We start from the raw sequence: 11941 nt of genomic DNA, 5'->3' as shown, positions 1-11941 counted from the left end.
CCGCACACTTAGGGTGTGGTCTCCTTCCCTTCCCTTTTTCCCCCCCGGGGAATGCCCTGCGGCCCTCAGACCGAATTTATGTGGCATGGGTTGGTTATGGTGGGTGGGTTCTGGGTGGGATGGGGAGTTGGGGGGATATTGGGTGGGCATCGCTCCCCGTGGGTAAAGTGTCTTGAAGGATGGTTACTTAGTGCATAGCAATGTGCGTTATTGGTGGCCTTTCAGGCCGACCTGTTACATGTTAAGAATGTATGGACAACTGAGCTACTCTACTTACAGGTTGGCGCTAGATGCTTGTGTGGTATCCACTGCCATATATGTACTTAATGTGATTAATGCAATATGTAATTCATTGCTCCTTCTAATGGGAAAATTTAATAGAGTTTGTTATAAAAAAAAACCTGAAATTACCAGTGAAACCCATATCAGGGAATTCCCAATGCAAACCTATGAGATGGGCAGCCTCATAGCAGTGAGAAACCAAATAGGCTGTTTGTCACTGCCAGGATATTTCACACAACAAAGGTACATGTCCTACCTTTTATCTTCACAGGATCCTGCCCATAGGGCTACGAAGGGCCTACCTTAGGGGTGACCTATGCGTAGTAAAAGGGGAGTTTTCAGACTTCGCAAACACTTTAAATGCCACATCACTGTGGCAGTAAACTGCGCACACAGTAGCAGTGGCCTGAGGCAGGTTTGAAAGGCTACTTCGGTGGGTGGCGCAAGCAGCGCTACAGGCCCACTAGCAGCATTTAATTTACAGGCCCTTGGTATATGAGATACCACTGTACAAGGGACTTACAGGTAAATTAAATAGGCCAAACAGGTGTAGGCCAGTCTTACCAAGTTTACAAGATAGAGCACATGCACTTTAGCACTGATCAACAGTGGTAAAGTGCCCAGAGTCATAAAACCAACAAAAACAGGTCAGAAAAAATACACTTTGGAAACACTTGAGAAAAGGTAAGCTGCATGACTTGGGTAGGTCAGTGGCAAGATGGCCGACAACTGTGAAGGGGCAAAAGGAGTATAGCATTTTGGTCAGAGTTACAATCACAAGGCCTCAGAGTAGTTCTAGTCAGTTCAGTGTCACTTCAGCAACACCTGAGAAAAGGTAAGCTGCAGGACTAGTATAGATTAGTGGTAAGATGGATGACAAGTAAGAAGGGGCAAAAGCAGTTTAGCATGTAGGTGAGAGTTGGAGTGACAAGGCCTCATGGTAGTTGTAGTCAGTTCAATATCACTTTGGCAAAACTTAAGAAAAGGTGAGCTGAACGACTAGTGTAGATGAGTGGTAAGATGGCCGACAAGTGAGAAGGGGAAAATGCAGTCTATCATCTTGTTTAGAGTTTGAGTGACAAGGCGTCATGGTAGTTGTATAGTTAGTTCAATCTCTCTTTGACAACACTTCATGCACGGTTAGTGTACCATAGCTGTTGGCAACATGCATTTGGGATGGACCATACATTTACATATTGACACACATTATGGGTCCTGATTTGATATTTTGTTGGTAATGCACTTACAGACAGCATTGCAACATGTGGCATGTCATGGATTTGGATACATGTGTTCTTATTTTCATCAATTAACGTAGCTACAGACCAACCAACATCTCATATACCTTGAGTATTGCATGTTAGGAACATACATAGACAACAAAATAGCAAAATTATAGTTGAAAGCAAACAGGACATTGTGATTTTGTGGCAGTTCTTGAAGTGTAACTTACCAGAGGCCATTCCCCCCTCTGTTCCTGACAAGCCCTCAGTAAGCAGGATTATCAAGATATTTTCCTCCCAGGGTAAGAGTTGTAATGGTGCCCTGGGAGGGCCACCTCCATTCCTCTGTGCATCCAGGTATTGGCTGTTGTACTTGTGCGTCCCTTCAGTCTAAGGTCGTTCCACCTCTTCCTAATGTCTCATCCTGTGTGTGTAGGGTAGTCAAACAGCATTCACTCTGTTGACTTTCCTGTCCCACATTTCACTTTTCCTCCTGTGAGGAGTCGACTGGACTTGGGCTCCAAAAATGTGTGGCTCTGCTCTAAAGTTTTCATCCACCATGACTGTCAACTCTTGCTCAGTGAAGTAGTTTGTTTTCCCCAGGCATGGCGAAAAAGAAAAAAGTGAGTGAGTATGAAAATTAAATACAAACAAGGGATAGAGCCAAAAAGGTGCAACAAAGAAAATTGAAGGTGGTGGGGAGTGCTAACCGGTAAGATGGAAAAAGAAGTGCCTTGTCAAAAAATGCAGTACACGCTGGTGGCTGTCTTCAGGGCTCCAGTTTGGGAGCAAAGGATTGTGGTCGGGGATGGGGTGTGTTCACTTGCCAAAGCACATCAGGTGTTTAGTTTTTTAATCCATCCAATGGTAATTGTTGTGTTGTTTTTTGGGCTCATACCGTAGCGCCCAACCGCCGTTTGTTGAGCACCGCTGGGAGACCACTTGTGAGACTGTGTAGTCGTAATGCGCTCAGAGGGTCGACCACAGCTCTGGCTGCGCCGGTGCACGCACTGCCAACATTGCAGACCGCCACCGTCTACACCTTGTGGACAGCCCGGCTGGTGGTTAGTGCTTCTTATAGTAGAACTCGTAATATAGCAGGCGGTGGATCGCTGGTGCAGTGGTGGATTGACCATGTGGTTCTCCAGTGGCCAGGACCGCCATACTCGTAATCAGGCCCTATCTACTTTGTGACACATTTTAATAGAAGCAAGCAGTTGCTTTTTAAAGACTAATGAGCCACGACGTGCAACCGTGCAAAATATTCTTAAGCACAGATCTAGTATGGAGTTACATTGCATCTGTAGAACAATTGAGTTATACATTTTCCATCCAAAATTAAATTCAGTGCGGCTCGGCTATTTCCAACTAGCTGCATTGCATGTGATTGGGATACCGTTAGCTAGTATGTAGGCTTTCCTGTTTTCAGTTTCTATTTATGGTAAATTCTGATGGCTTTTTTCAGTGTTTTCCAGTGATTTCAATACCTGGTTATCAGTGGTTGCACATTTTCGTGCTAATAAAAATACCAGAAACAGTTTGGCTTTGATAATTGATTACTTTCTGCACTGATAGTGCATGATATATAGATAGTGTATGCACAGTGTACATGAGGGCCAGATTCATTTTTAGAAATCAAACTTACTGAAGTACACCAAACGATATTTCTTCAGTGAGTCTTTGGTCATGCTCGCTAGCTCTTTCCTTCCCATGTAAACTTCTCTCCGTGAAAAGGCCCTCTCAACATTGACATGGGCAACTCCAAAACAGCCAGTACACAATTTGCTAACTCTGGCTACTGACATAGCTTTCCATGCCAATGCTAGTGCACCTGAATATTGCAATTCTCTGCGACAGGTTCTGCAACATATGTATTGAACTAGGCACATATATCCGCAGAGTTATTGAAATTCCCCTTTACAGAAGGGATCTAGAACTTATGCAGAGTACTACAGTGAGGCTTCAGTGACTGTAAATGGCATGGTTGATGAAGGAACATTTCTATAGATCAGTGCAAGCCATTTCTCAGGCATTGTTAAATAAAATGTCCTGAATTGCTCTGCAACATTTATTTGCTAACCAAGTGGCAAGCATTCAAATATGGAACATGTTGCAGTGCCAAAGGCACTGAAAGTGTTGCCAAACCTACTCTCAAGGAGATGTTACACATCTACACCAATTACGCTGAACACTTGGTAGACAAGGGTGTTTTCAGACTCTAGTTTGTGATTACGTCCACTACAACAGTTATGTTTTCCTGTAAAAATCTAAGACTACAGTAGAGTATAATTTTTTCTCATCACTATCAATATGCGTCCGAAGATCATCACATTTCTTGCCTTTGGCATCATCACAAAGATTCTTATGAAACCAGCCATTTTACCTATCAGTGGAAGAATCAAACGTAGCCAAAATATCAAATATGGTTTTGATACTTCCTGGTTCTCTACAGTTTATAAAATAATTAAATTAGACCTAAAACATAATTTGACACCCTGCATCTTTAGACCAAAGAAAGGAAGAATAAGCAATATTTTAATGACATTCCCAAACAACAAAACTCAAGCAGAATAATGTTAGCCCAGTCTTTTTTGCTGCTACCTTGTATAACAAAGTTACTTTGTATTGGCTCCTTCAGGACGAAAAAAAAATTACTCTTCCATTCTCATTTTCCTTTCTTTGAATGACATTTAGTTTGTGGTTTTGCAGGTGTTTATCAGTGTTTATATGTTTACACTGGTGAGGGATAATTCCCTTTCGGTGGGGTTTTATCAGTTATTATAGGTTTAAACCTTAACCGAGACAGCCTACTAGTATGTTACTAGCAATGCTCAAATTCGTCCATTTCGTGACACCTCTGATGGATTATATTCTCCTCATGACTCTCACATACAAAAAAGAATGGATTCATACAATTATTTTTTCCTTCATTAGGAAAAGCTGCTATCTTGAAAGAAATAATTTAATCTCAGACGGCCCAGGCGCACTGTGGAGTGTCACGGCAAAAGCTAAGGTTGCTTTTTCAAAAATGACAAATTAGTCAAATGATGAAATAACATGGCAATTAAGCTTGTGTCCACTTGGGATAAGCCCCCTCCCCCTATATATCTATTGTTCCCCTTTGATTTTTTTCAGAGAGTTTGACAGCTGGCAAATTAATTTTCCAGAATTCAGCCAGTGATATTGGAATAAAAGAAAAAAGGAAGTAAGTTAGTAGGCCGTTGAGAGTCATAAGGCCCATCTCAGAAGAATGATAGGATTTTTTTAATTAAAAAATGATTAAATTGTTTTTTTTGTCTTTTCAGTGTTTCACAGTTCGACGTCCTGATGAGAAACCTTAAATCTGATAGGGTTTGTAACGCATCAACAATTACCAAATCACCAGGGAGTCTTCTGTCAAAAAGTTACTCTGACTTATTGGGAACCCTCTATTTCGTTTCAATTTGAGAGACTTGGTCATGCCTCCCTCTCTTTGTTTTAAGTCACACAAAAAAAGTCGTATGATCAAGCCCCTAGTTTACACGTTTTTAAAGTGAGCCTATACTATTCGTATAATCAATTGCGGCTAATTGGCTCAACTAAACGTCAGAATTATGACATATTGATGCACTTCACATTTTTTATTGTTTATGTTGTTCTTATTTTTTGTATTGAGTTGTTCAAAATTCATTTTGTGCCATAATGTGTCTTCGACCAAAACAATTTCATAATGTTTTTGATGTTTTTTGTATTTGATGTTTTACTGTTTATTGCAGCACTTCAAAAAGAGTTGAATACATGTTTTGTATTAACAGTGAAAAATAAAAACTTGATCTTGCTGATTACATTTTGTGATAACATTATCGCATATAATTTCTTACCAAGAAGTATTGTCAGTACTGACTTTTTCTTTGTTGTTTCGTATTTATTTAATGGCTTAGCCTTGCTGACAAAAAAATTGCCCAACCCCCCCTTCTGTTTCTGAACTTCCTAAAAGTGGCACTTTCAAGAATTATAATTTAAAATCCGATTTAGGATTTTACATTAGGATTCCAGAGACACCAGATTTGGGGGTTCTCTCGCTTTCGAATTAGAAATAACATTTATGAAATGTAATAAGTTAAGCCCAATGCTATCCTATAGGAGAAATAGGCCATGCAGTAGAGAAAAATGACTTTGAGAGTGTTTCACTACCCAGACCTGTAAAACATTAAGGTACATGTCCTACCTTTTAAATACATTGCACCCTGCCCTCTGGGTTGTCCAGAGCCTGCCTTTGGGTGGCTTACAAGTATAACAAGCATTTGCAATGCAATAAGTCTCGCATTTACGCGAGTTTAAGCTATTGGCATTGTAAATGACACTGCCTTTTATTTTAATTTTAAAAAAGAAAACAAAAATAAAAGGCATTGTTATTTGTAATGTGAATAGCTCAAACTTGCGTAAATGCGAGACCTATTGTATTGCAAATGCTTGTTCTGCAAATGTAGAGGGGAGTAGAATTACGTGGTGTCAAGTAGAGTGGAAATATGCAGAGTGAAATTATGATGTGTGGGGTGAAATTATTTGGCATGAAAGTATGTTGAGTGGCTTGGAACTGTGTGGCATGGAGCTGAATTGTGAGATGTGGAATTGATTGGCGTGGTGTGGCATAGACTGCAATTGTATGGAAATGAATTATGTTACCTGGAGTTAAATTATGTGGCATGGTGTGGAATTAAGGGATGTGGTGTGGAATTAGTTGGCATGGCGTGGAGTAGGATTATATGGTGTGGTGTGGAATTGTGTGGAGTGGAATTGTGTGGCATGGAATTGTGTGGCATGGAATTGTGTTGAGAGGAATGGAAGTTTGTGTCATGGAATGGAGTGGAAATATGTGGCATGGAATGAAATTATGTGGTGGAGTAGAATTATGTGCCGCTTAGTGGAATTATGTTATTGAGTGGATTCATTAATAGTGGAGTGGAATTATGTGGCATGGAATTACGTGCCATGGAGTGGAATTATGTGGTATGGCATTGAATTAATTGGTGTGGATTTGTGTGGTGTGGCCTAGATTTGTGGGGTGTTGAGGGAAATTGTGAGACATGGAATTGTATGGCGTGGTATGCAATTGTGTGACATGGAGTGCAATTCTGCGGAGAGGAAGTATGGGGATGGAGTGGAATTATTTGATGTGGTGTGGAATTATGGGGTGTGGTATGTAATTATGTGGCATGGAATTGTGTGCCATGGAATGGAATTATGTGGTGTGGATTTATGAGAAGTGGAGAGCACTTTATGTGGCATGGAATTATGTGGAGTGGAATTATTTTGCATTCACTGAGATGGACATGTTACTGTGTGGCGTGAACTACAATTATGTGACGTGGTGTGCAATTGTGTGGAGAGGAATTCAGTGGCGTGAAGTGGAATTATGTGACATGGTTTGAATTCAAGTGGTGTGGCATAGAATTAGGTGGCAAGGAGTGGAAGTATGCTCTGTGGAGTAGAATTATGAGATGTGACATGGAATGGTCTGGCATGGAATTGTGTGGTGTGGAATTGTGTGGTGTGAAATTATGTTGGTTTGGGGAGATTACATTTAGGTGGTACAGTGTGGTACAATGTGGAATTATGTGGTATGGAGTGGAATTATGTCTCATGAAGTGGAGTTATGTAGCATGATGTTGAGTCATGTGATGTTGCATGGAGTGAATTTATGTGGCATGGAGTTGAATTGTGTGGCATGGAATTGTGGGGTGTTGACTAGTGGAATTATGTGGTGTAGAGTAGAATTAGGTGGCGTGAAATTATGTGGAGAAGAATTGTGTTGCATGGAATTGTTTTGCATGGTATTGTGCGGCATTGAGAGGATTGGAATTATGCGACATGGAGTGTAATTATGTGGCTTGGATTGGAAATATGAGGGTGGAGTGCAATTAGGTGGCATGGAGTTGAATTGTGTGGTGCATAATTGTGTTGCACGGAGTGTAATTGTGTTGACTGGAGTGGAATTGTGCAACGTGGAATTGTGTGGCGTGAAATGCAATTGTGTGATGTGGAGTGCAATTGGGTGACATGGAGTGTCACTGAGTGGAGTGATAATCATATAGCATGGAGTGGAATTATGTGACATGGTAATGAATTGTGTGGTGTTGAGTGGAATTGCGTGCCGTGGAATTATGTGGCATGGAGCCAAATTATGTTGAGTTGAATTGTGTGGCATGGCATTACATGCCATGGATTGGATTTAGGTGGCGCAGAATTATTTGGCATGGAATTGTGTGGCATGGAATTGTGTGGTGGGAAATTGTATGGCGTGCAATTGTGTGCCATGGAGTGAAATTTTGAGACATGGAATTGTGAGGAGTGCCACTGTGTGACATGGAGTGCAATTGTGTGGAGTGGGATTAAGTGATGTGGAGTGGAATTATGTGACGTGGTGTGGAATTATGTGGTGTGGAGTGAAAGTGTGTGGCATATAGTAGAATTATGTGGCATGGATTTATGTAATGTGCAATTGTGTCGCATGGCAAGGAATTGTGTTGAGTTGAGTGGAAATATGTTGAGCTGAATTATGTGGCGCGAAAGGGAAGAGGCATTATGTGACACAGAGAGGAATTATGTTGTAGGGAGTGAAATTATGTGGCATAGTATGTGGCATGATGTGGAATTATATGTTGTGCACTGAAGTGGAAATATGCTCATGTTTAAAGTATAGACTGGGAGGGGTGGGATGAAGGTATAGGGCCAGTGAATCGAACAAGCCCAACTACGAAGACTAAGAGATCGCACACGGTGGCAGACCAGACAAGCTGTGCAAGACCCATTTAATGCCACAGGGACCTACTTTATACAACTCACACGAAGAAAACACATGGGTGAAATATCAATATCTTGTTTTCTGTGTAAACCAGCAGCTCCTGTATTCGGTTTTGTAGCGCTGCGGTAATAGGCGCTACCAACGGACACGAATCGCTCCCTTTGAAAAATGATTATAAAGTAGGGCATAGCGAAGGAACGTAAAATACACATTCGTTCTTCGTTGTATTAGGAGAGGGGGGTGCTGGAATCCCGGCGGGATTATAAAGTCACTCTGACGGTTTCTGGTAGTTGAGTCCTAAGACTCCAATCTGCATCAAAACAAGCCTAAAAAATGCATCTAGGGTGCCACACTGCATATTCTCTAAAAGTACAGTATTCATAGTTAGGTGAAACTTCAGGAATGGCCATTGCCTTCACCACTCATTACTCTCAGGGAAGGTGGTCATTGTGTACTCCACCACATCATGGCCAAGCATGTGGCATACACTCACACTTTGTCTCTTCAGGCTTGTGGAGATTTGTAGTTGGACCCTAAGAGGCATTATTTCTTGTTGCCATCCGTCTTTTTAGAGAAAAAGTGAAAGCAGAAATACTACCAATTTTGAAGTGACACAGAAATGGAAGCTAAACAATAGGTCTGTTCCCAGAATTTCTGTACACAGTCATTTAGCCGATCACAGTGCCAGCTGCCTCATGGTAAGGATTTCAAAAAGTGCATTCTAGATAAAGATTTGTTAGGGCCGTCCTAGTAATTCCTATATGCATTTGCAAACTACAAGTAAGCCGCAAAGTCAAGTTAAATTTTGAGAGAGAGTATGGAGGCTCAGGGATTGGTATTTGCTGGGCTTGAGAAACTTGGTTTTCTATGGATTTCTGTGCAGCAATCTCATCTGAGATCGAGGGGTTCTGACAGGACAGGAGATGGCATGCGCCCGGACAGGCGATGTGCACGCGCACGGCTGTCTCAGGGCTGGTAAGCAGCGCCCCTCCTATCGCAACTTGGCTGTTGCAGTCGTGAGGAGAGACTGCCTGTTGTTGGCTCGAGCCGTGCAGCTGACGTGACGTGCTGTCTCATCACTGCAGAGCAACACGTGTATTGTGGGCAAAACTCCTCAATTTGGCAAACCGACGTTGGCTCCAAACTTTTAAACCCCATAATGGTAGGCTCAGATTGACTATTCTTTTAGGAGTACTCTAGCGCGACACAAAGCAGAACAAACACCAATTGTCAAACAAAAGAGAGGTTTTGCGCTGATAATTTGAAGCAAAATGTCTGGCTCTGTATTGCATAGCAGCAAGCCCCCTCTTAATGTAATGCAGTGGGGGCATGTTGGAAAACCACTCCCACACTAGAAGGGGTGGTGGTGGTCTTCCGGACACACTGTGGTAGCTTGGCTCGAGTGGTCAGGAATCAGGCTCCGTGCTAAGCATACGACATACCCAAACAATAACCATGCGTGCATCCGTTCCAAAAACGACTCTACACCGTAAAAATTATGAAAATAACTTTCTTTATCTTCTTTTTCTCTTAGTTGCTGATTGGAGAAAATAAATAACAATCACAATATACAAGCTTTTTAGAAAGTGCAGGACAAATAAATACTGGCTTACTGATTCAATAAATAGGGGTGATCATAAATACTGAAGGCATAAATAAGAGTGCAATACAGACAGGCAATTAAATATTCTGAGGCAATAAATACTGTAACCAATAAATATTGTGCATCAATAAATACTGTGGACCAATAAATACAGTGGAACAATAAATAGGTTAAATACAATAAATACAATGCCCCTAATAATTACTTAAAAGCTGACAGTGACACTCATGGAATCAGATCACTTTTGAATTCCTAAGGGCTGATTTGGCCCAGGCACAGCTTGTGGGGATGTGGAAGGCTGGAGGGTGTCTACTCCCTGACTTGGACAAGGCTGAGGCCTAAACTGAGGTAGGTAAAGGGGGAAAATACCAGAGACCTGGCTCTCTCTCTCCACACAACTTCTCTAGATTAGTCCCAGTTCACCCCTGGCACAGTCAGGTTGGTTCCAGCACCTCCCTAGCCCCTTAGAGCAGTCTCTCAGGTCTCCACAGGGCCTTAGGCGCCCTCTACTCCACTTACTGCCCTTTTTCTGATGCTCCGACGCCGCTGGAGTCGGGTCGATGCCGTGAGGCGGTTCCAGCTCGATGTCGGCGGCCTCGGCACAATGTCAGTTCTTTGACGACGCCGGCAGGCGGTTCCGGTCTCGATGTCAGCGGCCTCGGTTCGATCTCGGCCTCCGATTCGATGGCGTCGGGCAGTCTTACTCGATGTCGACTTCGGGCGGCTCCGGTCCGATGGCGACCTCGGCTTCGATGACGTCGGCCGGCCTTGCCTTGATGTCGACTTCCGGCGGCTCCGGAGTGCGATCCTCACTCCCGACCTCCGGTGCTCCTCACAGGTTTCCGGCGACTCCGGAGTGCGACCTCCACTCCCGACCTCCGGCACGATTCTCACAGGTTCCGGCGACTCCGGAGTGCGATCCTCACTCCCGACCTCCGTTACCCTTCACCTCGGGCTCCGACGACTCCGGAGGGCGGACTTCACTCCTCCGATGACGCCGCTCACTCGACCTCGGGTGACTTCCTCCTCGACCTCTGGTATTCCTCACGACCTCTGACGGCGCCCTCTCTCGACCTCTGGCGGCTCCGGGTACGACGTCTGCTTTTCCAGTCAGCGCCGCTTCTCCACCTCGGGCTCCAGGTCTTAGGCTACTCGACGTCGGACTTCAGGGAAACCAGCTTCCAGGTCAGGATCTTGCTGTTTTCTTGTTTCTAAGGCCTGTTCCTGCTGTCCAGGTCCTCAGGATGGTTTTTCTGACTTCTTCCCACACAGGGCTCTAGGCTGGGCTCCGTCAGTAGGGACTAGTATCAAGGGTGGGTTTATGGACCCCACTCCAGGCACAAGTTTCCACCCCTGCTGCTTCACTCCTTCCTCCTTCACGTTTTTGCTGCTCACTCCTCACCAGTCATGTGCCAACTGCCAGCTCCAACTGTCACAGGGTTCTGGAATGTTCTGGAAGGTGCTGGTAGGTTCCAGTGGATGCTGGTGATGTCACAGGTGGCCACCATTTTGTGCTTCAGGCCCTCAGACAGAAGTTTCAGGGGTAGGTAAAATGGCTCCCTGAATCTGCAGCAACACTAAAAAGTCTGGTGGTTCCCAAAAAGGAAAAATTCAAACAGGGTTTGAGGCAAAAGTGGGACAAAATAAATAATGATGAGGAGGGACCACCCAAAGGGCTGACAGGTCTAACACGCGTCCCCCCCAGCTGAAAGTGGGGAGAGCTACCCAACCCCTTGGGAGTTCTCATCACTAAGGCGGAAATACCTTGAGAGACCGTCTGCATTGGCGTGGTCCACTCCAGGCCGATGTTCCACCTGAAAGTCCATCCCCTGTAGGGAAATAGACCACCTCAACAACTTGGGATTCTCCCCCTTCATTTGCATCAGCCAACGAAGGGGTCTGTGGTCGGTCTGAACTAGGAAGTGCGAGCCAAACAGGTATGGCCGCAACTTCTTCAGAGCCCATACCACTGCAAAGGCTTCACGCTCTATTGCACTCCACTTCTGTTCCCTGGGAAGTAGTCTCCGGGATAGGAAGACCACGGGTTGA

Source organism: Triturus cristatus, chromosome 4_1, assembly GCF_964204655.1.
Source record: "Triturus cristatus chromosome 4_1, aTriCri1.1, whole genome shotgun sequence".
Lineage (NCBI taxonomy): Eukaryota > Metazoa > Chordata > Amphibia > Caudata > Salamandridae > Triturus > Triturus cristatus.
The sequence above is the reverse complement of the archived record's forward strand: the minus strand, read 5'-3'. Positions refer to the sequence as shown.